Below are 27,064 nucleotides of genomic sequence, written 5' to 3'. Positions count from 1 at the left end.
GCTAAAAAGAACTGCTCCAACGAGGGAGGAAGTCAGAAAGAGAGGGTGTACTTGTCCTTTTGTTACCTGGACAGGTAAGGTCATGTCCACCTCTAGTCACATGCAAAGGAAGTATGTCCCAGCCAGGAGGAAATGAAGTTTTCGACTGGCTGGCTGGAGCAAACATTCCCCCGCATGTCCACTCTAGAAAAACAAGGAATGTTGTACAGTGGTTCCTCGGGTTAAGAACTTAATTCGTTCTGGAGGTCCGTTCTTAACCTGAAACTGTTCTTAACCTGAAGCACCACTTTAGATAATGGGGCCTCCTGCTGCCACTGCGCCGTGGCCGTGCAATTTCTGTTCTTATCCTGAAGCAAAGTTCTTAACCCGAGGTACTATTTCTGGGTTTTTCAGGGGGTTGGACTAGATTGCTTCCAGATGCCCTTCTAACTCTTCAATTCTACAATTCTATGATTCTAAAATTTCTACCAGGATCTCTCCAATCACCACCAGTGTATAGAATTAACACAGTGAGAACATATACAATCTGGCTTTTTAGCTGGAGGGAGCAGGAATCTAGGAGTTTGATGCTGATATAAAAACTATTTGGTGATTCACACTTTTTAATGATATCATAGAATCATAGAATCATAGAGTTGGAAGAGACCACAAGGGCCATCGAGTCCAACCCCCTGCCAAGCAGGAAACACCATCAGAGCACTCCTGACATATGGTTGTCAAGCCTCTGCTTAAAGACCTCCAAAGAAGGAGACTCCACCACACTCCTTGGCAGCAAATTCCACTGTCGAACAGCTCTTACTGTCAGGAAGTTCTTCCTAATGTTTAGGTGGAATCTTTTTTCTTGTAGTTTGGAACCATTGCTCCGTGTCCGCTTCTCTGGAGCAGCAGAAAACAACCTTTCTCCCTCCTCTATGTGCCATCCTTTTATATATTTGAACATGGCTATCATATCACCCCTTAACCTCCTCTTCTCCAGGCTAAACATGCCCAGCTCCCTTAGCCGTTCTTCATAAGGCATCGTTTCCAGGCCTTTGACCATTTTGGTTGCCCTCCTCTGGACACGTTCCAGTTTGTCAGTGTCCTTCTTGAACTGTGGTGCCCAGAACTGGACACAGTACTCCAGGTGAGGTCTGACCAGAGCAGAATATTTTTGTGTGCCACAGGTTTAGGTGAACAAATCTGTCTGTTTCTGGATCATGTCAATTCCATATCTTTTCACTCATAATTCTGTTCTTTTCACTTTTCACATTAAACTGCCGTTTAAAAACCCTCTGAAAATATGTATTTAAGTAAGCATCTCAACACATATTTAAATGTGTATTTTGTCTCAATATAGTATTTAAATGTCCATTTTGATATGCTTAAACTGTTGAGAAGTGCTAAATCTGGTGTACAGCTAAATTGTAATCTGAACAAAAGTCTGGGAACTGCAGACTTAAGTGCATATAGGAATGTGAAAAGAATTAATTCCACACATGTCTGGAAGCTTAAAGATGCTGCTGTAGCTTTAAGGGTTTGTTTGATGCAGAGGAAGAGTAAGTGACCCAACTCTTGGTGGTTTTTGGCACACTTGCCAAAATTGCCCCAGTTGCCTGTTTATATAAGCAGGAAATGACCCGGTGGGGAAAGTCCCATCAATTTAATGTGGCCACAATTTCACGGTTTGCAGCTATATTGAGCAGTGAACACAATGCTGATGTGATAGAGCAGCAATAATTAATTAAACATGGGCCACATACTTAGAAGTAATAAGCAGCTGCACAACCAGCATTGATGTTGACTCTTTTCAGGAATCATCTCGTTAATAATGGAGAGGGGCATAAAATAGTAATACAGAATTCTGTATTTTCTCATTACCCTAAACATCAAGCTCTTGTTTAACACTGTTCCATTCCTTTTTTACACTTAGTACATGCATATGCATCAAGATGTGTTTAGGAATGATGTGTTTAGGAATGTGGTGCACATGATTTCTGCATGCAGGCATAACCATCAGCATAAATTAAGATCCTGCACAGTTTAAAATTTCCCTTCAACAATTTTAGGTATATTAATTCAGTTTTCCCTCTACTACACAACTTTCAACTGGGAGCATATCTCCCAGTTATTCATGTCCCCATCAAACAGTACAGTATTTATAAATCAGGATTGTTTTTAAGCAAGAATGGCAAACATGTTTGAAGCATATGCAATAGAAACTAGTGATTAAAATGCAAGCTCCACAGAAGCCTTCCTTAGGTTGATCTCAAAAGAAAAGAAAAGAAAAGAAAAGAAAAGAAAAGAAAAGAAAAGAAAAACGGAATAAATGCTCGTGACACTTGGACTACTCTGTAGACTTTCAGTCCTAAAACAGGGAATTTTAAATAGGGAATTTTAAATTTTAAACAGGGAATTTTAAAGGCCAGGAGGCTTTGGATCATGAGACAAAGTTGGAGAGCAGTTTGGCAAAATGAGCACAAGAGAAACCAATGTCCTGGAGCCTGCATTTCTACACCAAACATTTACAGTTTTGAGCTGTTGAGGGGTTTAAAAAGATTTTTCCTTGCCTGCACAGTGTTGTTTTTTAGGAAGAAAAACACAACTGCTGCTAAATCATTGACTTGGAATTGACTCTCTTAAAGTTGTCATTGTTATTTACTGTCCACCTTGTTCCAGCAGAAGAGCATGTTTTCCCATCATTTTTCTCCACAATGACTGTGTGGCCTGTCAATGTAATTCCCATTTTACAGGTAGAGAAACAAGGCTTGCTAATGGCCAATACAGAACCTATTGCCAATTCAGGATGTGAATTTAATTTTTTCATCACCACATCCAGTTCTTTGCCTCTTACACCATTGAAGATCCTTGACTTCCATGCTTGGCAGCAAAGAGCCTCTCACAGTTCATCATTTAGGAAACTATTGCCTTGGACTGTAACTATTGCCCTGCTCATTCTTCATGCACAACTCTTATTTTTGTGCTTTCAGTTTTCTTAAGGAATACAGCAGAGTGCCCTGAAATTACAACTTTCCCTGTTGGCTTTGGTATTAAACAGCAGGCTATTTTGGGGGGTAAAATTATAGTTTTATAGTTTATTTTAATACTAGGTTTTTTTAAGGACTAGAATATTGATTTTACAAGAATTACTTCCTGCTCTGCAAGCCATACTCAGGGAATATATAAAAGCTGGCAAATGGGTGCCAATGTCATGTTGGGATACTGCCAGGGAGATAAAGCCCATCATGACTCCACATCGCCTCCAGACGATCCATTGATCTCCCGTAGATACAGTATCAGCAATTAGCGACACGAGCTCCAGAAATAGCTTGCCACATTCCAGAGCTGATGCACGCTCTATCAGCAGAATTCACACAGCGAAAGATGCACGCTGGAGAGCATTATTTAGAAGTTTATTCAGCGTTGGTCAGAACAAAGGAAAAAACATGACTGCCTGCTTGCGTGTTCAGGCACAGAGAGAGAGAGACAACAGCTCTATCAAAACAGAAACATCCTGTGAACAGGAAACACGCAGACTCTGTGACTCACAAAGCCTGCTCCCTTTTAAGGTGGAACGGAAATATCCTAACATGTCAACATTTCCATGCCTAGTTATGAAGTGTTGATAGAGAATCGTTGTTATGGAGAACATAAAGGCTCCAGTGAGCAGTAGATAATTCACTTTCCAAAAAGTCATCCCTATTTAGTAGTAAGCACTGAACTGTAGTGAACATTACCAACTCCAGTGATTTGGAGTAGGAAGAGAATTGAAAATACAGGCAGGAAATTTCAGTGCAAAATATGTGAGAATGAGAACAGATTGTATGTCTAAAACTCCAAAATGGAAAAGACAGCAAGGGGAAAAGAATGTGAATATTATAACTGTAGTGGTTGATAAACAAAACCTATAGTAAGATAGAAAATAATATTTATTTTGTATACTTTGACTTTATTTATATTTGGAAAAAAAATCTCCTACCTTTTCTAAGACTCTTACTTTTTGCAAAGTCTCAGAACTAATCTGCTTCTATACTTACTAAAGCATCCAGCCGGCCTTGTTGCATAACTGTTCTGTTGGGCATTTTAATATATGTCAACTGAGAAAATGAATGCTCAGAGGTGCCCCACTTCTGTGGCACCCCACATCCCTTGGTGCCCTAAGCTTGTGCTTATTTTGCTTGATCCAGCCCTGCCTCCTCCTATAATTCTACCTTGTGGTCCCATCAATAGCTGTTGAACTGCATTTGGTAAGTCTCGTTACTCCAAGATGCACTTCCAGTGTGGTGATTCATTTATAGTGCTTTATCTCTTGCACTTTTTATTGGTGCTTAATTTGATATGTGATTTGTTTGTTTGTTAAGTATAGATTCATTTTAAAATGCGTCTTGAGGACACATCAATATGTAGGACAGAAATTTGATAAGTAAATATATCACTGTTTTCTTGAAGGTAAGTAAATTTTGTAAGTAAATATAACACATTTCTTGAAAATATCAATGAATTCAGTCTCTTGTAGAAAGTGTGTGTCTCTCCAAGAAATATTTATTCTGTCATAGTGCATTCTTCAATATTATACTCCCATTACATTACTCCACAAAAGATAACAGAGTATAGTGAAATGCACATATCATCTGAAACCCAGGAAACTTCAGTTACACTGACTAGAGACTCACAAGTTGTACTTAGACAATAGGGGGGAAAAGAGAGAAGCCAAATACAAAAGATCTGTTCTGCTGACCTGACTTGATCCTTGATTCAAAGACAAATTGAAAGGCGGCTTCATTGGAATTCATGGGACCAAGAAGCTCTCTGGGATGACAGCCCAACCCATGTCATTGCCCACAATTACCTTTTGCCTCTTTTTCTCCTTCCAAGTAAAAACCACTAATTAGTTCATCTTCAAAAGGTTACACTTCAGACTTGGAGCAGCTCCCTGAGCAAGGATAGCTAGCTGGTTGTTTTTTACAGAGAGAGAAAGAGAGGCAGCTGCTTAGACAGTGACAGAGAGAGAGAAGATGGGGAGAAATCTGTATGCATTCTTTATGGCAAACCTTTCCCAATATTGCTACCAGAGGGAAAAGGGCTGTGAATAATGGATATGATTTTGTGCATCAGAAAGATTAGGATGAGGTCATTTCTCTAACAAAATTCTAATGATGAGCAGGTACAAGGAATTTTGAAAGACTGTTGGTATACATAGGAAATACAATTAACCTCCACTCATTAGAAGCTCTTAAATCTGGACTTATTGTAGACAAGCTTTAGGTCTCCCCTCATTAGGGACTTACAAGCAAAGTGTACCCAATATGGTTGCTAAGCAGCATAAGAGGATGCACTTGGCAAAGCTTGTCTGGATCCTTGGCAATCACTCAATGAAGAGAGATAGCATCACTGCTGAGAATGCAGCGCATGCTCACCCTCTGTCCACAAGCACACTGCACTCTCTGGAGCTCAGAAAAGTATGCCACACCAGAAATCAAACAGTGATTCTTATAGCGCTGCATGGAACTCCAGCAATGCAAAAGTGACTTTGACAGCAATGATTGCTGCCAGTATGTATGAATTAGTCCAAAGTGTGACCAACATATAACAGGCTTCATTCCCACCAGCTGTTGTTCTTTTATAGATACATTTGTGGTCTCCTTAAAGAATCTTATAAGTTCACTCAGTTCCTGCTTTTCTATGCAGCCGGATAATGCATAGCTCACATTCCTAAGATTCCACCTGAGCCACAGATGGCCATGCAATGGAATTTCACAAATCACAAGGACGGAAGTTCAAGGAAAAGATGCTAAAACAGCCATGGATAATTTTCTTTAATACAAATATAACTTAGTCATACTTAATGCTTTGTTTATTTCCAGCCCCCTAACTAGACTCTCTTTTTAAGCCTGCTTTCGGGTCATAATTTAAATGAACATTTTTACTGTCAGGAGAGTAGTTTATTTAGTTTGCTTTAGTAATTTATAGTAGTTTCAAAGATAATTAAAGAAAGGAGGCTTGGTGGGTCTTTGCCCTAGAGATAAACTCTAATGCTATTAAATGATGTTTGGGAGGGCTGTATTTACTTCCACTCCAGACTCACCTGTCTGTGAAGATTTCTTGATCCCGCAACAGATAATGATCCTTTTTAGAGCTTTTGGAAGTTCATCGCAATGTTATCTCTGTCCTAAGAGATAATAATGACAGATAAACTATCATAAATCCACCACTTAATTACATCAGAGCTTTTGACAGGTGCAGCTGACCAGTTCTGTTGCCTCCTCAGAAGTCTGTCTCCTTAAGGGCTCTTGATCATACACTTCAAATGCCTTTGTGAGAGACACTGAAGATAGGCAAAGCTTCAAAAATTTTCCAAATGCTGCAACTGAATAAACTGAGAAACTAGGGACTGAACTGCAATGGCTTAGATTCCTTCAGAACCCCAAGTCTGACTCTGGCTTTTAGAGGAGACCTGGAGTATCCCTTATCTCTTTTTTCAGGAACCCTGGGACCCTCATCATCTCCAAGACTCCCAGCTTCAAACTGTTGGTTTGTTTGTTTTTTGTTTTTTGTTTGCCATCCAGTCTGATAAGACCTTAAATGGGGAAGAATTTCAGTTATGAAAATGAATGTATTGCCAAGAATGTTATTTTTATTTCAAACAATACCCGTGGTCAGCGGAGAGGGACACTTCAAACAATGGCAAAAAGATATTTCCAAATTTATCTGGCAGGGAAAGAAACCAAGGATTAAATATAAACTATTAACAGATACCCCTGCCCCCCAAAAGAGGTGGCTTCTCTCTGCTGGATTTGAAATTATACTATGAAGCGTCATTTCTCTGCTGACTACGGGAGTGGATAACTTTTAAAAATACAGATATCTTAGACATTGACAACAGATTTGGTTGGCATGCATATTTATGGTATGAGAAGACCAAAGTGCATAAAGTGTTTTTGAATTATTTGGTAAGAAAAGCAATTTATGGACTATGGGGAAAATATAAAAACCTGTTAGAGAAGAAGACATCATGGTGGCTTTCACCAGTGGAAGCGATGTCCCTGAAAAAGACTAATGCAAAAGGTGAATGGGCAACCTATAGAGAGTTGCTCATGGAAGTAGAGCAACAATTGAAATCGAAAAGTTTTGAGGATATAAGACAGTAACAGACTGGTTGCAATATCATCAATTAAATGATGTGTTTAAAATAGATAAGAAAATTGGATTCAGTAAAGAAATGTCAAGGTTTGAAAAATATTTAATGGAAAATAACATGAAGTTACTTTCTAAAATGTATACCGTATTTTTCGCTCTATAAGACACACTTTTCCCCTCCTAAAATGTAAGGGGAAATGTGTGTGCGTCTTGTGGAGCGAATGCAGGCTCTGTGGCTTCAGCGAAAGCAACGCGAAGCCTGTGGAGCACAGTGGGAGCTCCTGCTGCGCTTCAAAGGCTTCACGTTGCTTTCGCTGAAGCCAGGAGAGCAAGAAGGATCAGTGCACACCAATCCCTCTTGCTCCTGGCTTCACTTTGCTGGAGAGGTGCTGTGCATCTTTCCCTCTCTGCGCAGCACCCCTTCAGCGAAGCTGGAGGAGAAATGGAAGGGGCTCCACTTCTCCTGCCGCTTCGCTGAAGGGGCGCTGCACAGAGAGGGAGAGAATGTTTTTTTTCTTGTTCTCCTCTAAACCTAGGTGTGTCTTATGGTAGTGTGCATTTTATAGAGCGAAAAATACGGTAAATTGTTGCTAGAGTGGCGTACCAAAGACAAAGTAGTTAAATCGGTAATGATACATTGGTCACAAGATATTGTCAAAACCTGGCTCTTCAGGATCCAGCAAACGAGGCAGGAGATGGGGCAGGAGAGGAGAGTCAGCTGGCAGAAGAGACAGAAGGCTTGGCTTTCCAAACCCCCCCCCCCCGCAGATTCCACAACCCTCCCTTTCTAGACCTGGCACTCCATTACTGGTGGAGGGGAGAGGGCTGGAAGAAATCCCAGAAAGCAGTCTGCCAAAGGTGACTCTTGTGACTCCGGAACTACTCTCTACCAACAGTGATTGAGAGCCAATTAACGCTCTCAGTCCGAAGTCCTGACGTTGGGCAAACCTACAGGAAGAACGTAAGCACAGAGGCAGAGGGGTTTTGGCGCCGATCTTGTTGGAAACGTAACCGCAAAGACTCCGATTAGGACATCTTTGATGTATGATGGATATGTGTGAGAGCAGCTCTGTGAATATGCTTGTAAATAAAGCTTAATTGAATTGATAACCGTTCACATGCTTGCTGGCAGGGCTGTCTTAAGCAAATGTGGCACCAGGGTGTAAAGATCCACCCAGCGTTCCCCCCCCCCCCCGGTTGCCCAGTCCCAGGCGTACAGGAGGGTGGAGCTAGCTGGCTGCCTCAGCGTCTTGCTGGCTCGGTTGCCCCCGAACTTGTGGCGCAGAGCCACCTGCAGCAGAAGAGCCCGCCACAGCGCTCCGACTGATGGGCGGGCTCTTCCCCAGACTCAACTGTCAGGCCCCGGACTCTCGGCCTGGTGCCCCTGAGAGCCTGGCGCCCAGGTGCCCTGCACCCCTAGCACCTATGGGTAAGACGACCTTGCTTGCTGGACTGTTCGCTGCTAAAAATCATTATAGATATTGGGCAAAACATCCAATTTTCATCTTGGGAAAAGTTATGGAGGGAGGATTTAAAATTTATAGCATGCTGTGCATTGAAGGAGAATTATATGAAAATGATGTATCGGTGTTATTTAATGTCAGGCCTGGTCGTTGTCCTCTTCAGATCACCACACAAATGCTTCTTGTTCTTTTATAACTTTTTATTGTGTATTAACAAAATAATCTTATAAACAGTTCTTAACTATTATTTCTCAGCGTCACTTATTTCAGATACCTTCTGAGCTCTGCTTCTCCATGACCAGCCACTCTCAAAATGGCGAAGGCGCCCTTCCCTTCGTTTTCCCGCTCTTCTTTCTAACCTCCTGGCTAGAGCTGGCCTGTATCTCCCCTCCTCCGAATCTGAGCTAGAACTTAACCCTTGCCTTTCCTGTGAACAGCCGGTCCCTCCCTGTTGTTCCTCTTGCTCCGTTCTATTAGATTCACTGCTCTCCTTCCTGTCAGTATATGGAAACATCACCGCTGCAGACAGTTTGTTGACATCACATGATGCACCTATCTGTGGGAAAGAAGAATTTCCCAGGACGTTCACAGGCTGGATAAGTCTTTGTGAAGAGTGTAACTTGAAACCTTCTGTGTGCGCATGTTCAGGAAGTTTGTCAAGACCTGCTAGAAGAACTGAACTGAAAGGACGTGTTTTTCTCTAGTGCTGTAATGTCAGAAATAAACATCATGTAAATAGATTTCTGACTTATTTTCTTTCCCCTGCGGAAGCAGGAGGGAGGGGTTGTGCATTTTGCCCATGCTTGGGAAAATGTCGCCTATCAAAATCTCCCTGGTCTGTCTGGATATCAGCCAGAGGAGGTTACTGGTAAGCAAGCTCCGAGGACAGTGAGAGGGGCCAGCTTCTATGGAGGGGGCTTGCAAACCAACACTTCCCCCCTTGGGGAATGCTTTCTCCCTCTGATAAACTGAAAACTTCTAACTCTTCCCTGACATCACCCCCTCCCCTAAGCCCCCCTTCCTCCTCCTAGCTCTCCTCTGTTTCTGAAGGACCGAATCCTATGAACTCTTCTTCCTCACTATCTGTCTCTTCAAAAATTTCTTGAAGATGCCAGTTATGGGGTTTTGGCTTGTGGGGATATTTTCTATGAAATTCTCTCTGCAATTCTGGAACGTTAATTTTTTCTGCTGGTTCCCATGAGTTCTCAGACTCACCTAACCCTTTCCATGCAACCAAATACTGTAATTTCCTCCTACTTATTCTCGAGTCTAATATCTCTTCCACTTCGGTCTCCTCTTCCCCCATCATGGTGGGAAAAGGAGGTGGTTCCCTTGAACTTTGATACTTATGTCCTGGTACAAACACTGACAATAAAGATCTATGAAATACAGGGTGTATTCTCATATTTTCAGGTAAATGAAGCTTGAAAGCAACTGGGTTAATTTGAGCCTTTACTTGGAAAGGTCCCAATCTCCTTGGTTCTAGCTTTTTACACCTCCCTCGTATTGGTAGTCCCTTGGTAGACAGCCATACCCAGCTCCCTACTTGGATTTCTTCCCCAATTCACCGGTGCCTGTCTGCAGCTCTCTTGTAAGCCTCTTTAGCTTCTTCCAAATCCTCTTTCAATATCTCATGAATGCACCTCAACTCCTCTATCATTTGTTCTGCTGCTGGTACTGCTAACTGCTCCTCTTGACCTGGGAATGCCCTTGGGTGCAAGCCATAGTTTGCCACAAATGGGGCTCTGCCCGTAGACACATGCATTGCATTATTATACGCAAACTCTGCTAGACTCAACTTCTCTAACCACCCGCTCTGCTGATATCCAGCATAACACCTCAGATATTGTTGTAGTGTTGCATTCGTTCTTTCAGCTTCCCCATTGGTTTGCGGGTGTCTCGCCGACGTGAGGCTTAGCTCCACATCTAGTAACTGCATTAACCTCCTCCAAAATTGTGATGTAAATTGGGCCCCTCTATCTGAAATGATTTGTGATGGCATACCATGCAACCTAAAAATATTATCTAAAAACATCTTTGCAGTTTCCTGCGCGGTTGGAATTTTGGCACATGGTATGAAATGCGCCATCTTGGTTAGCATGTCAACTACCACAAAGATCACTGTATGCCTATGCGATGATGGTAGATCCGTTATAAAATCCATAGACACCACATCCCAAGGCCTTCCCAGCGTGGGCATAGGTTGTAACAACCCTGCAGGAGCTGCTCTGGGTGCCTTGGCTCGTTGACATACTTCACAACCTCTTAGATATTGCGTTACCTCCTCCCTCAACTTTGGCCACCAGAACTGCCGTGTGATCTGATACAGGGTCTTTTCTCTACCAAAATGTCCTGCAGTCGGGTTATCATGATGTTGCCTCAACACTTTACCTCTTAATTCACCTGCAGGTACATACAGCATCCCTCTCCTGTACAACAATCCACCTTTTTCCTTGAAACCTTCCTCTTCCCCTCTACCTTTTCTCAGTTCCTCCATTTTGTTTTGTGCAAACTCATCTGTTACTGTCAATCACTGGAATTCCCTGCCGTCCACTACTACAGCTGCACACCCCCACTGATCTGATCTCAGCATTTCTTGCAACTTGGGAGGTGCTTCTCCTTCCATATACTCAGGTTTGCACGATAACGCGTCTGCAAGAACGTTTTGATGCCCAGGTATGTACTCAATCCTAAAATTAAACCCAGCAAAAAACTCCGCCCACCTAATTTGCCTTTGGTTTAGCTGTCTAGCAGTTCTCCAATACTCTAAATTCTTATGATCTGTTTGTACCACCACCTGATGTGACGCCCCTTCCAAAAAATGTATCCACACTTTAAAGGCAGCATGCACAGCTAAAAGTTCCTTATCAAATATGGTGTAGTTTTGTTATGATTGATTTCTAGAGTAGAATGCACAGGGTCTCCAGTCCCCTTCCTTGTCCTGTTGCAGCAGAATGGCCCCAATAGCTCTATCAGAGGCGAGAGTTTCTACCCGAGCTTCCCCCAACCCCAGCCCCCAGAATGGATCCGAAAGCAATGGCGAGGTTGCACTGAACCTCGCCATCGCTCCCGGAGCTTGCGGGGCTGGGGGCGGGGGAAGCCCGAGCTTCCCCCAACCCCAGCCCCCAGAACGGATCCGAAAGCAATGGCGAGGTTGCGCTGAACCTCGCCATCACTCCTGGAGCTTGCGGGGCTGGGGGTGGGGGAAGCCCGAGCTTCCCCCAACCCCAGCCCCCAGAACGGGTCCGGGAGCGATGGCGAGGTTGCGCACAACCTCGCCATCGCTCCCGGAGCTTGCTGCTATCCGAAGCCCAGGGAGCGCGGCGCTGTAGCCCGCTGCGCACCCTGGGCTTCGGGCAACTATCTGCAAGCCTGCAGTGCCTGGCAGGAACTCCCGCCAGGCTCTGCAGGCTTGCGGATAGCTTCCCGAAGCCCGGGGTGTGCAGTGCCACACTCCCCAGACTTCGGGCTGCAAGCACCTATCCGCAAGCCTGCGGCACCCGCGGGAGTTCCCGCCAGGCTCCGCAGGCTTGCGGATAGCTTCCTGAAGACTGGGAAGCTAGAGGGGTCGGTGTGCACCGATCCCTCTCGCTCTCCAGGCTTCAGCGAAAGCCTGCATTCACCCCATAGGACACACACACATTTCCCCTTCATTTTTGGAGGGGAAAAAGTGCGTCCTATACGGGGGGAAATACGGTATATACCTTCATCACAAGATCTCAGGGTGGTTTGCAGAATGAAATACAATATAAAAATATAAGTAAATAAATAAACAAAACAAAAACAACAAAACAAAAACCTCCTACTTCCCACAGACCCATTTAAAAGGCTGTAGAATATTAAGCAGCCAAAGGCCTGGTTGAAGAGAAATGTTTTCACTTGGTGCCTAAAAATATAAAATGAAGGTGCCAGGCGAACCTCCCTGGGGAGAGCATTCCACAAACAGGAAGCCACTTCAGAAAAGGCCTGTTTTCGTGTTGCCACCCTCTGAACCTCACGTGAAGGCAAATAAAGAAGGGCCTCAGTTGATGTTCGCAGAGTCCAGGACAGTTTATATGGGGAGAGCCAGTCCTTGAGGTATTGTGGCCCTGAGCCGTTTAAGGCTTTATACATCAAAACTAGCACTCTGAATTGGGTCCAGAAGCTAATTGGCAGCCAGCGCAGTTGTGCCAGGATTGATGTAATATGACCAAACCATCTTGGCCCAGTGAGCAACCTGGCAGCCAAATTCTGCAGCATCTGAAGCTTCTGATGCATCTTCAGGGACTTCCAGGTTGGCGCCTCCGGCAATGGCGGAGTTCCTCCGATTGGGAGGAATTTGCTCCATGGAAATCAGGGTCTGACCGCCATGGCAAAGGTGGAGACCCACTAAAATCACAGGCGGGAGAAGCTTGTGAACGTGGGATTTGGCTGGCACCCTTTGCGTCTCCCCTGCTTGCGGGGAAACAAAGTTTTGGGGATCCGGAGCGACTTGGGGTGAGTGGCGCGGTGCTTCGAATTGACTGCTTTTTTCACGGAGGGAAGCCGCATTGCTGTTGCCGGAGAGCGCTGACTTTTTCCTGTGGACAATTTGACTTTAAACAACTACCCGTGAGTAGAACGGAAAATTGGATTTACAAAAGTCTTAATTTGGTACCGAAACGGGAAGGTTTCAAACAGGAAGTCCGCCTTCCCCTTTTGTAAATAGATTGAAGCAAAGAAGCTGCAAGCTAAGGTCTTGGAAAGCCTTATGTAAAGGATTAAACTTCCATCGATTAAAATCATTAAACCCCCCTTGGAAGCAGGAGAAGAGGGGGAAAATTTTGGATCATGTAAGCCTGCAGGAGAGAGTGATAAAAATTAAATTACCACTGCTCTGAACCGGGAAACGGGCTGCCAGTAGATTGACGTTTTGGGAGAGTTCATTGACTGTGAATAAAACATGTTGACAGTTAGTTAAATAAGAGAAATATATTGTTTCCATTGCCCTCTTCTGCGTTTAAAAAGGAGGAAAAGTAACTGAAAATTGAAACTAATTTTACTGCTTGAACTGTGCTTAAAAGGATTGACACAAATAGAAACTGTTTCCCTCTAGAGGGAGCCTTTGAAAGTGTTATAAGAGCTGAGCTGGGGGAACCAGCTGCAAGATGGTTTCCTGCTTGGCAGGGGGTTGGACTCGATGGCCCTTGTGGTCTCTTCCAACTCTATGATTCTATGATTCTATGATTCTAAGATAAGAGACTGTGAGAATCAGGGAATGACCTTGGACTATTGGAGAATGTCGACAGAAGAAGCTTTAGTGATTGCATTATGCAAGATAAGTCACTCGTTGGAACAACTCCACAAGAAGACAGATGTTATGACTACTAAAATTGATAACTTGGGACAAAAAGTAACTAATTTGGGACAAAAGTGAACATCAATACAGAAATTATTTAGGATCTACTTCCGGGTTAGCGCCACCAACTAATGGCGGAATTCCTCTGACTAAGAGGAATTTACTCTGTGAAAATCGGGTCTGGCTGTCACGGCGAAGGCGGAGACCCTTCAGAAATCACAGGCGGTGAAGCCTGTGAACGTGGGATTCAGCGGGCACCCTTTGCGCCTCCCCTACTCGCAGGGAAACCCTTTTTCGGGTCTCCGGAGCGAAGTGGGGTGAGCAGCGTGGTGCTGTGAATCAACTGCTTTTTCCACGGAGTGAAGCCGCATAGCCGTTGCCGGAGAGTGCTGACTTTTTCCTGTGAACAATTGGACTTTAAAAGACACTACCCGTGAGTAGAACAAATTGGAAACTATTAAAAGAAGAAAGATTTAATCCAGAATTCTAGCGGGGAGGTATAAACAGGAAGTCCGCCTTCCTCTTTTGTAAATAGAACAAAGCAAAGAGGCTGCAAGCTAGTGTCTTGGAAAGCCGATTGGAAAGGAAAAACTCCAACCTCCAAAAATAGTAAATCCCCCCCTGGAAGCAGGAGAAGAGGGGGGAAGTTTTGGACTATTTATACCATTTATACTATTTATGACAGTTAGTTAAATAAGAGAAATATATTGTTTCCATTGCCCTCTTCTGCGTTTAAAAAGGAGGAAAAGTAACTGAAAATTGAAACTAACTTTACTTTTTGAACTGTGCTTGAAAGGATTGATACAAGTGGAGAGTGTTTCCCTCTAGAGGGAGCTTTTGAAACTGTTACAAGAGTGGAGCTGGGGAATCTCCAGCTGCAGGATAAGAACTGTGAGAATCAGGGTTTGACCTTGGACCATTTAAGAATGTCGACAGGAGAAGCCTTAGTGAATGCATTTTGTAAGATAAGCTATTTGTTGGAACAGCTTCATAAGAAGACCGATGTTATGACTACTAAAATGGATAACTTGGGACAAATAGCGATTAATCTGGGACAAAAAGTGAGCACCAATACAGAAATTATTCAGGATTTGGTACAGGAATTTACTTCAGCAGAACAAATTGTGGAGAAGGAGAAGGAGAAAGTTGTTGTTGTCGAACCTAAAGTAATACAAGTGGGAGCCTCAGCCTTACAAAGGCAAATTGAGGACTATAAGTTGAGGCCTTTTATGATTGAACCTAGAAAAAGTCAGATTTTGAGGATTGGAGCCTGGCCTGGACTGGAGAAGGAAAGCTGGAAAGATCCCTCCATGCAGGGATTAACTGACTTTTGGGACATGGACTTGGGTCAGGAGGAGACTGGAGTTCTGGGGGCCTTTGGATTTGGAGGAATCTTGAAACATGTCCTGAAATACTTTATGAATCTTAGCTTTAACTATGGAAATCTGGCTGACCTGTCGAGAAGGAATAAAAATATTGTTAGGCCGGAGTTTCCCCGAGATCTGCTCTATAGCATCAAAGAATATGAAGAAGAGCTGCAGAAGGGACTTGGAAAAGAGTTAAGAGCCTCGGACATAAGATCTCCAGGTTGATGGAATGTATGGAGTTGACGGAAGTGACTGGCAGAGTCCGAGACCGGGGAGAGGAGATCGTGGAAGAGGATTGGAAAATTTAAAGTCTGTATATAGAAATACTGTAAAATTAATGAGTGATAGAAAAATGTTGGAATGAAATTTTATGGTCTTAGTAGAAATGTTATAAGGAGTTAAGCTTAAATATGTATATTAGTGTCAGGGGCTCAGGAGCAGAGGCACAGGGGAGAGAGGAAACGGAGAGCGAAGGGGAAGAATCTGAGGGCAGCGTAGGGGAGTATGACAGTGGCCCGAGAGATTCCATGAGTTTCTCCAGCGATTCAGAAGATTCCCAGAGGGGGGCGCCGATGGCCAGGGCAAGGGGGGTCCCAGGGGGGACGCACCAGAAGCAAGGGGCCAGCGGGGACTCCCAAAGCAGCAGCGGAAGATCAGGACCAGTTCCCCCACCAGAGCGTAGTGGGGGGGAAGAGTCCCATGTGTCAGGGCCAGCGTCTCCTCCAGTAGGGAGAGAAGATGAGTCAGGGCTGACCACGCCTCTATCAGAGAGTGAGAGAACGGAGGGGAAGTCAGGTCCAGCTAGCCCCCCCAAAGAGGGAAGCAGTGACAGGAGCAGTGTAACGGTCAGGAGAAAGGTTGCTGGCTGGGCGCGCACGCCAAGTTCAAAGGTACAGGCGCGCGGGACGGCAGAAAACCCGGATTGGGAACCAGGTCCTAAAGCCCGCCGGAGGCAGGGGGAAGACTCAGGGGATTCAGCGTCAGAAGAGTCTAGAAAGGGCAAGACCCCAGTGGACAGGCGGACCCAGAGGAGGAAAGAGCAAAGGAAGAGGTGGAGCAAGGCTAGAGTCTTAAACTGGTGTCTGGGGGGAGGAGATTCAGACGGAGCTTCAGCGGTCTAGAGTTTGAGCTTGTAGGGCAGCGGCTGAAGAAGGAGCAAAAAGGGTTTTCTCCTGTGTGTGTTTCTTGTGACTGATTAGCTGCTCTCCCTGTGCAAAGGTCAGAGGGGGCAGGGTTTCTGTTGAGGTAGGTGATTAGCTGTGGGAGGAGCTTATCAGAGCTTGTAGGGCAGCGGCTGAAGAAGGAGCAAAAATTTGATCTATCTTTAGATTTAGGGGAGCTAGTCTCAAACGTTTGTTGGGGGAGACCTAGGGTTTTTTTGGGGGGAGTTACTTGTCCTGTCTGCACGCTTCTTATGATGGAGGACCACTGTAGCCAGCCCCAACGACACGTTCTCAAGATGGAGAGTGAGGGAACAGCTGCAGTCACCTGCGGTTCCTGCACAATGTTTGCCATCTTGCCAAAGGTTGCAGGCAGCTTTACCTGCAGCAATTGCATGTTGATTGCCCTCTTAAAAGACAAAGTCCAGCAACTGGAGGAACGTGTGTCTATGCTCCAAAGAATTAGAGAGCTGGAGCTCTTCTTGGAAGCAACAGAGCACACCGTCTCCACCAAGGAGGAGACAGGGGACTCCCCTGAGAAGGAGGCTAGTTCACCAACACAGGAGCCAAATATATGGAGAAACGTGACTCAAAGAAGTAGGAGGCCCAGGGTTCACTCTAATTGTTTAGAAATACACAATCGCTTTGAGGTCCTCTCCCCTAGAATGGAAGACGAAGAGCAGACTCCATTTGAGGATCTCTCCCTCGTTACAGTCGATCAGGTATATGAAGACGAGCAGCAAAGTCAGTCCTCAGGGAATGTGCAGGCGACCTTGAAACGGACAGATCACGGAAGAACCCCAACCAAACCTAAGAGGAGGCGTGTAGTGGTGATAGGGGATTCCCTACTGAGGGGAACAGAAGCAGTGATCTGTGGGCCTGACAAGATGTCTCGGGAAGTGTGCTGTCTCCCCGGGGCTAAGATCCAAGATGTAACTCAACGACTGCAAGGAATCATAAAACCCACTGACAAATACCCCTTCCTCTTGGTTCATGTGGGAACCAATGACACTGCAAGCAATAGCCTCCAGAAGATCAAAAGAGACTATGAGGCTCTGGGCAGGAAATTGAAGCAATTAAATGCACAAATTGTCATCTCATCTGTCCTCCCAGTTGAACGACGTGGCCCAGGAAGAGAGAGAAAAATAGTGGAAGTGAACAGCTGGCTTCGCAAATGGTGTAAACAGGAACGGTTTGGATTCTTAGATCACGGACTGCAGTTTCTTGAAGATGGACTTCTGGCAAGAGATGGGCTGCACCTCACAACAGTTGGGAGGAATGTTTTTTGCCAAAAATCTCAGAAACCTCATCAGGAGGGCTTTAAACTGACTAATGTGGGGGAGGAAGACAGTGCTCCTGAAGGTAGGAGTCTATCAATTGATGAAGATGATCATCCAAATGTCATAGATCAAATGGAGCAAACAGCACGCAGACCCAGTGGTGGGAGGAAAAAATCCTTAAATAAGAGACACGGGGGAATGATTAATGGACTTCAATGTCTGTACACTAATGCGCAAAGCATGGGAAATAAACAAGATGAGCTTGAGCTCTTGGTACAGCAAATTAAATATGACATAATAGGCATCACTGAAACCTGGTGGGATAATTCCCACGACTGGAATGTAATAATGGAGGGATACAATCTATTTCAGAGAAACAGACCAGACAAGAAAGGAGGGGGAGTGGCGTTATATGTCAGGGATGTGTATACCTGTGAAGAGATCCAAGATTTAGAACCTCAAAGCCAAAGTGAGAGCATTTGGGTCAAAATTAAGGGAGAGAAGAATAACAGGGACCTCATTGTGGGAGTTTACTATAGATCCCCAAGCCAAACGGAGGACATAGATGATGCCTTCCTGGAACAGATGGCCAAGCATGCAAAAGGAAGGGAGATAGTAGTAATGGCGGACTTCAATTACCCGGATATTTGCTGGATGTCAAACTCAGCCAAGAGCATAAGGTCAAACAGATTCCTCACTGGCCTTACAGACAACTTCATTGTCCAGAAAGTGGGAGAAGCAACAAGAGGAGCAGCCATTTTAGATCTGGTCCTAACCAATGTTGATGACCTGGTTAGTGGGGTAGAAGTGGAAGGATCATTAGGCGCGAGTGATCATGCTCTTCTGAAGTTTACTATACAGTGGAAAGGAGCAGCCAAGCATACTACGACTCAATTTCTTGACTTTAAGAAAGCCGACTTCATAAAACTTAGGGAAGTGCTGGGTGAGATCCCATGGACAGTAATATTAAAAGGAAAGGGAGTTCATGATGGCTGGGAGTTTGTTAAGAGGGAGATAGTAAAAGCACAACTTCAGGCAATACCAATGAGACGGAAACATGGAAGGTGCCTAAAGAAGCCAGGGTGGCTATCTAAAGAACTTTTAACTGAGTTAAGATTAAAAAAGGATGTGTACATAAAATGGAAAAGGGGGGAAACCACCAAAGAGGAATTCAAACAAATAGCCAGCATGTGTAGACACAAAGTCAGAAAAGCTAAAGCACAGAATGAATTCAGGCTTGCTAGAGAGGTTAATTAACCAAGAGATTGAATGGAAAATAAAAATGATGAAACAGAGAAATTTTGAATCAGCTAATAAGATAGGAAAATAATTGGCGTGGCAAATAAAAGAGAGAAGGAAACAAAATATGATTTTCAAGATAAAGGATGGAGATAGAATTGTAGAACAACCAAAAGAAATAAAAAAGATATTCCAGAAATACTATAAGGACTTATATAAAAGAGGAAAGGAAACGGATTCTGAAATAGATAGCTTTTTGCAAGAACAACACCTACAACAAATTACAAAGGAAGAAAAAGAGTTTTTATTTCAGATGATTACACAAGAAGAGATTAAAAAGGCCATTAAAAAGATGAAAATGGGGAAAGCACCGGGGCCGGATGGCTTACTGGCCAAATACTATAAAACGTTAAGTGAACAAATATCCCCAATTTTGTGTGAAGTGATGAACAACATTTTAAAAGAGGGGAGAATATATCACATTAATCCCTAAAAAAGATTAGATGCACTAGAGGTGAAGAATTACAGACCAATTTTGTTATTAAATAACTATTACAAGCTGTTTGCAGATGTGTTGGCAGAAAGATTAAAAAAGGTCATGAACAACAGGATTCATAAAGATCAAACGGGCTTCCTTCCAGGGAGACAAGTGAGGGATAACGTAAGAAATGTAATAGATATCATTGAATATCTGGATACTAGAATTGACGTACAGGCAGCCCTGGTATTTATAGATGCCGAAAAGGCATTTGATAATGTCTCATGGGACTTTCTGAAGAAAAGCCTGACAAGGATGGGGATGGGAGAAAAAATTAGAAAAGGTATAGAAGCTATTTACCAGGAACAAAAGGCAAAGCTTGTGATAAACAATACAACATCAGAATTTTTTAATATATACAAAGGAACTAGACAAGGTTGCCCTTTATCCCCTTTATTATTTATAACAGTGCTGGAAATACTGAATAAGAGATTGAGGGAAACAAATGAAGTTAAAGGAATTAAAGTAGGACTGAATGAATACAAAATTAAAGCCTTCGCCGACGATATTGTACTAACCTTACAAGATCCAAAACATAGTGTAAAAGAAGCCCTAAAAAAATTTGAAGAATTCGGTGCCGTATCAGGACTCAAGGTTAATAAGAACAAAACTAAAATGTTGGTTAAAAATTTATCCAAAGAAGAAACGGTAGATTTAGAGCGAAGGGTAGGAATTCTTCTTTGGATTTATCCAAAGAAGAAACGGTAGATTTAGAGCGAAGGGTAGGAATTGAGACGGCTAAGAAGGTAAAATACCTGGGGGTATGGATTATGGCTAAAAACATTAACTTGTTTAAAGACAACTATGAGGTCACTTGGAAAAATATTAAGAAAGATTTGGAAATCTGGGATAGAATGAAATTATCCTTCTTAGGAAGGATAGCAGTTGTAAAAATGAATGTTTTACCAAGAATGTTGTTTTTATTTCAAACTATCCCCGTAATCAAAGGTTTAAAGCAATGTAAAGAGTGGCAGAGAACCTTGGCGAAATACATCTGGCAGGGAAAAAGACCGCGAATTAAAATGAAAATACTGGTAGATAGAAAGGAAAGAGGGGTTTTTTCCCTTCCGGACCTGAGTCTGTATTATGAAGCGGCATGTCTACTGTGGTTAAAAGATTGGATAAGATTGGAAAACAGAGAATTATTAGATTTGGAGGGCTTCGACAATAGGTTCGGGTGGCACTCGTACCTGTGGTACGAAAAGGTGAAGGCACATAGGGGCTTCCTGAACCATATTTTTAGGGGTCCAATCTTCCAAGTATGGGAGAGGAATAAAAATCTTTTGGAAAGGAAGACCCCTTGGTGGGTTTCACCAATAGAGGTGTTAACAATTAAGAGGACGAATATGGAAGAAAAGAACCCTACTTATGAAGAACTCATAATTAAATCAGAACAAGGCTTTAAACTCAGACCATACGAGGAAACAAAGAATGTATTTACTAGCTGGTTGCAATACCACCAGGTGAATGGTTTGTTAATTGAAGACAAAAAGAAATCAGGATTTGAAGATAAAAAATCTAGGTTCAGCGTGGAGGTGCTAGAGGGAAAGAGTAAAACGTTATCTAAGATTTATGATATATTACTGGAGTGGTACACCAAAGATGAGGAGGTGAAGGAGGCAATGACAAAGTGGGCGATGGATGTGGGTTACAATATTGATTTTGAAAGGTGGATAGAATTATGGAATAATAATATAAAGTTCACGGCGTGTACGGCACTGAGGGAAAATATGTGGAAGATGATATACAGGTGGTATCTTACACCGGTGAAACTAGCTAAAATTTACAGGTTAAAGAACAGAAAATGCTGGAAATGTGGCGAGATAGAAGGCGATTTCTATCACATGTGGTGGTTATGCAATAAAGTGAAAGGATTTTGGGAATTAATTTATAATGAACTTAAAAAGATTCTTAAATATACTTTCCCTAAAAAACCTGAAGCCTTTCTGCTGGGAATGCTGGGAAAAGAGATTAAAAAAGAAGATAAGTTAATATTCCTTTACGCCACCACAGCCGCAAGAATTTTGCTGGCACAAAACTGGAAAACAGAAACTATACCTAGTATAACTGATTGGCAGACTAAAATGGTGGAGTATGCCGAACTTGCTAGATTAACGGATAGAATACGAGACCAAGAAGAACAAAAATTTCATAAAAATTGGAGTAAATATTGGAAGTACATTGATAATAAATTGTAGAGGGCACTGGCGGTATTGGAATAACTCTAACAGAGAATGTTTAATATTTAAGACAAAATACGTGATGGTAGGATTTATTCGATACTTACCAATAGGGTGGAGGGGAGTCCAAGATTCAATAAGAGCTCAAATATCAAGAGGTGTTTTTGTTGTTGTTGTTGTTGTTTGTTTTGTTTGTTTGTTTTTTCTTTCCCCCCCTATAAATAGGGGAAATTATAATTTATCTATGTATATTGTTATGTTTAGTGATATGACAAATTGTACAGTGTACATTTATACGGGTTTGTGTATTTGCAAAGTTTGAATAAAAAGTATTGGCAAAAAAAAAAAAAGGCTTTTATGGCTATGTTCGTAGCAAAAGGAAGAAGAAAGAAACAGTGGGGTCACTCAGAGGAGAAGATGGTGTAATGCAAACAGGGGACACAGAAAGGGCTGAACTCCTCAATGCCTTCTTTGCCTCAGTCTTCTCCAATAAAGAAAACAATGCCCGACCTGAAGAATTTGGAGCAAATGATTCAGCAGAGGAAACACAGCCCAGAATAACTAAGGAGATAGTACAAGAATACTTGGCTAGTTTAGATGTATTCAAGTCTCCAGGGCCAGATGAACTGCATCCAAGAGTATTAAAAGAACTGGCAGATGTGATCTCAGAACCACTGGCAGTCATCTTTGAGAATTCCTGGAGAACAGGCGAAGTCCCGGCAGACTGGAGGAGGGCAAATGTTGTCCCTATTTTCAAAAAGGGGAAAAGAGAGGACCCAAATAATTACCACCCAGTCAGTCTGACATCAATACCAGGGAAGATTCTGGAGCAGATCATTAAGCAAACAGTCTGTGAGCACCTAGAAAGGAATGCTGTGATCACCAATAGTCAGCATGGATTTCTGAAAAATAAGTCATGTCAGACTAACCTGATCTCGTTTTTTGACAGAATTACAAGCCTGGGAGATGAAGGGAACGCAGTGGATGTAGCCTACCTTGATTTCAGCAAGGCATTTGACAAGGTGCCCCATGATATTCTTGTAAAGAAGCTGGTAAAATGCGGACTTGACTATGCTACCACTCAGTGGATTTGTAACTGGCTGACTGACCGAACCCAAAGGGTGCTCATCAATGGTTCCTCTTCATCCTGGAGAAGAGTGACTAGTGGGGTGCCACAGGGTTCTGTCTTGGGTCCGGTCTTATTCAACATCTTTATCAACGACTTGGATGATGGACTCAAGGGCATCCTGATCAAATTTGCAAATGACACCAAACTGGGAGGGGTGGCTAACACCCCAGAGGACAGGATCACACTTCAAAACGATCTTGACAGATTAGAGAACTGGGCCAAAAGAAACAAGATGAATTTTAACAGGGAGAAATGTAAAGTATTGCACTTGGGCAAAAAAAAATGAGAGGCACAAATACAAGATGGGTGACACCTGGCTTGAGAGCAGTACATGTGAAAAGGATCTAGGAGTCTTGGTTGACCACAAACTTGACATGAGCCAACAGTGTGACGCGGCAGCTAAAAAAGCCAATGCAATTCTGGGCTGCATCAATAGGAGTATAGCATCTAGATCAAGGGAAGTAATAGTGCCACTATATTCTGCTCTGGTCAGACCTCACCTGGAGTACTGTGTCCAGTTCTGGGCACCACAGTTCAAGAAAGACACTGACAAACTGGAACGTGTCCAGAGGAGGGCAACCAAAATGGTCCAAGGCCTGGAAACGATGCCTTATGAGGAACGGCTAAGGGAGCTGGGCATGTTTAGCCTGGAGAAGAGGAGGTTAAGGGGTGATATGATAGCCATGTTCAAATATATAAAAGGATGTCACATAGAAATGAACTGAAAGGGCAAATAAGAGAGGTATCTAAAAGAACCCAATCACTGGAGGAGGGGATGAAGAGGACAAAATTGGAAATGAAGGAGGTGAAACGAGAGGAAGAGAGGATTAAGGTGGAGATGTTGGAAATAAACAAATCACAGGAGGAAATTAAAGATGCAATTGCTATGAATGAGTTGAGACAGAGGGAAATGAATCTGAGGCTGAGATCTGTGCCAGAGATACAGAATGAAAATATCAAAGAGAGATTGATAATGGAAATAGCGCAGTGGTTGGAGTTATCAGTAGAAGAAGTTGCAAAAACAGTACAAAATGCATCAGAATGAGAGTAAGAGCAAGTAAAGCAAGAAAATTTCCAGGAGATTGTTTAATTACCTTTAAAGCTAGAGAGATGAGAAATCTGATATTACAGAAGAATAGAGAGAAAAGATTATACATAGATGGAAATTACATAATCATCTTTAAAGATATACCAATAAGACTGTTGAAATGAAGAGACCCATATAAGTCACTGGTGCAGATTCTTAAGAAAAACAAAATTGATTTCAAATGGGAATTTCCAGAGGGAATTTCGTTCTTTTATAAAAGTAAGAAACACAGATTGACAAGCCCAGAAGAAACAGGGAAGTTCACGAGAAGGTACAAGGAATTAAAAGTGGAAGAAGAAGTCATCAAAGGTGCAGAAGGAGGAGTAGGATCCAAAGAAGAGTTAGAATCAGGGGAAGAAGAAGAAGAAGAGAACGGAAAGAAGTCTGAAGAAGAAGAAGAAGAAGAAGAAGAAGAAGAAGAAGAAGAAGAAGAAGAGGTAGGCAGGTTATAAGGAGTTAAACTAAACTTATTTAATTGGAATCTACCATGGCATTAAAATTATGGAATTGGAATATTAATGGGATGAATGATAAGAAGAAACGAAATAAAATTGAACAATTTTTGAAAAAGAAAAATTTGGATATTATATGTTTACAAGAAACACACGTGGCAAGAAAACACAGGGAAATTTTGATTAATAAAAGATTAGGGAATGAATTTGTATCTTCGGATAAAGATAAAAAAGAGGGGTAGTTTTATATATAAAAAACAAAATTGAATCTCAACAAATTTTTAAAGATGAAGAAGGAAGAATCATAGCAGTTTGGATCAAATGGCAAGGTGAAAATTTGATAATTGTCGGGATCTACGCACCTAATGGAAACAAGACTGATTTTTACAAAACTTTGGAAGAAAAACTATTTGATTATATGGATCAAAAAATTATAATAATGGGAGATATGAACGGAGTGGTTTCGTTGGAAATGGATAGATTAAGAAAAGGGTCAAACAAAGAAGGAAAACTACCTAAGACTTTCTTTACAATGACTAAGAACTGCGGTTTGATCGATATTTGGAGACTTAGACACCCATTGGAGAAGCAATTCACTTATTATTCAGAACCGAATCAGTCAATGTCAAGAATAGATCAAATATAGGTTTCGAATGAACTGACTCCAATAATTCAACAAATTGAAATACAACCCAAAGTAATCTCTGATCACAACCCAATAAAATTGGAACTAAAAGGTTTCGAGGAAAGAACTTTCAGATGGAGAATTAATGACTATTTGTTGGATGACCAGAAGATTATAGAAAAAGCACAAAAGAAATTAACTGAATATTTTATGGACAACATCAATAAAGGTACAAAGATGAACATTGTGTGGGACGCAAGCAAAGCAGTTATGAGAGGCTTTTTTATTCAGCAGAACTCATTGAGGAATAAAAACAGGGGAAAAGGGAAAAAAGAAATTTTAAAGCAAATCATGGACAATGAACAAAAATTAATTAAAAAACCAAATAATTTAAAAATTTAAAGAAATTAAGACTCTACAAACTCAATTTGCAATAATAAACAAAGAGGTGGAATGGAATATCGAAAGGTTCAGACAGAAGAATTTTGAGTTTGCTAATAAAGCAGGTAAATGGCTTGCATGGCAAATCAAAAAGAGAAAGGAGCAGAACACAATTAATAAAATCAATGTGAATGGTGAAGAGACAGCCAATCTGAAAGAAATTAGAAAAGGATTATTGGACTTTTACAGACAACTATATAGAAATAAGGAAAGGAACAATATGAAGAAAATAGAAAGATTTCTAAAAGAAAAAAAGGTGCAGAACAAAAAGACCAGCTAAATGCCCCAATAGAAAATGATGAGATAAAAGTGGTTATAAAAGAATTGAAGAGGGGAAAGGCCCCGGGACCAGATGGATTCACATCAGGTTATTATAAAGAAATGAGAAATGTTCTGATGACACCATTGAAAGAAGTTATGAATAATATCTTAAAAGTAAGAGAGATCCCAGAAACATGGAAAGAAGCATTTATTACTTTGATTCCAAAACAAGACTCGGACTTAACACAAGTTAAAAATTACAGGCCTATCTCATTGTTGAACACGGATTATAAAATATTTGCGGGGATTTTAGCGAAGAGAATGAAAAAGATATTGATAAGAATTATCCATAAAGACCAATCAGGTTTCCTGCCAGGCAGACAAATGAAAGATAATATAAGGAATGTAATTAATATTTTGGAATATCTGACTGCCAGGAATGAGAAACAAGCGATACTAATGTTTGTGGACGCAGAAAAGGCCTTCGATAACATAGTATGGGATTTTATGTTGAAAAATTTGGAGTATATGGATGTGGGGAAAGAGTTTTTTAATGGAATTAAGGCAATATATACAGAACAGAGAGCTAAACTGATAGTCAATAATGTAATTACGGAAGATATAAAAATATCTAAAGGAACAAGACAGGGTTGTCCGCTTTCGCCACTGTTATTTATAATGGTTCTGGAGGTCTTTTTAATTTGCCCTGCCAGATATGAAATTATACTATGAAGCAGCATGCCTATGTTGGTTAAAGGAATGGATAAAACTAGAAAATAAGGAATTATTGGATCTTGAAGGTTTTGATAACAGATTTGGATGGCACACATACTTATGGTGTGACAAGAAGAAAATTCATAAAGGTTTTGGGAACCACATCTTCAGGAATTCGTTAATAGAAATATGGGACAGATACAAAAATCTATTGGAACCAATAGTTCCACACTGGCTATCTCCATTGGAGGTTATGAGTGTGAAGAAAATTAATATGAGAGGGAAATGGATTACGTATGGTGAAATGGTAATTAAAGAAGGAGGAAAATGGAAATTAGAACCATATGAACAAGTTAAAGATCATGTATATGATTGGTTGCATTATTACCAGGTTAATGAAATGTTTAAAAAAAGATATAAAAGAAAGTGGTTATGTAGAAAAAGATTCAAAGTTTCAAACAGATATAATAAATAATGAATGTAAAATTTTGTCAAAAATGTATAAGATATTGTTGGAATGGTATACGAAAGATGAAGAGGTTAAATCGGTAATGATACAATGGGCCAAAGACTTTGGGTATAATATTCAATTTGATGATTGGGAAAAACTGTGGAAGGAAAATTTAAAATTTACTGCATGTATGGCGTTGAAGGAATATGTTATGAAAATGTTTTATAGATGGTACATTACACCGGTA

This window comes from Podarcis erhardii, assembly GCF_964252035.2.
Source record: "Podarcis erhardii genome assembly, chromosome: 4".
In the NCBI taxonomy this organism is placed as follows: domain Eukaryota; kingdom Metazoa; phylum Chordata; class Lepidosauria; order Squamata; family Lacertidae; genus Podarcis; species Podarcis erhardii.
This window is presented reverse-complemented; position numbering follows the sequence as displayed.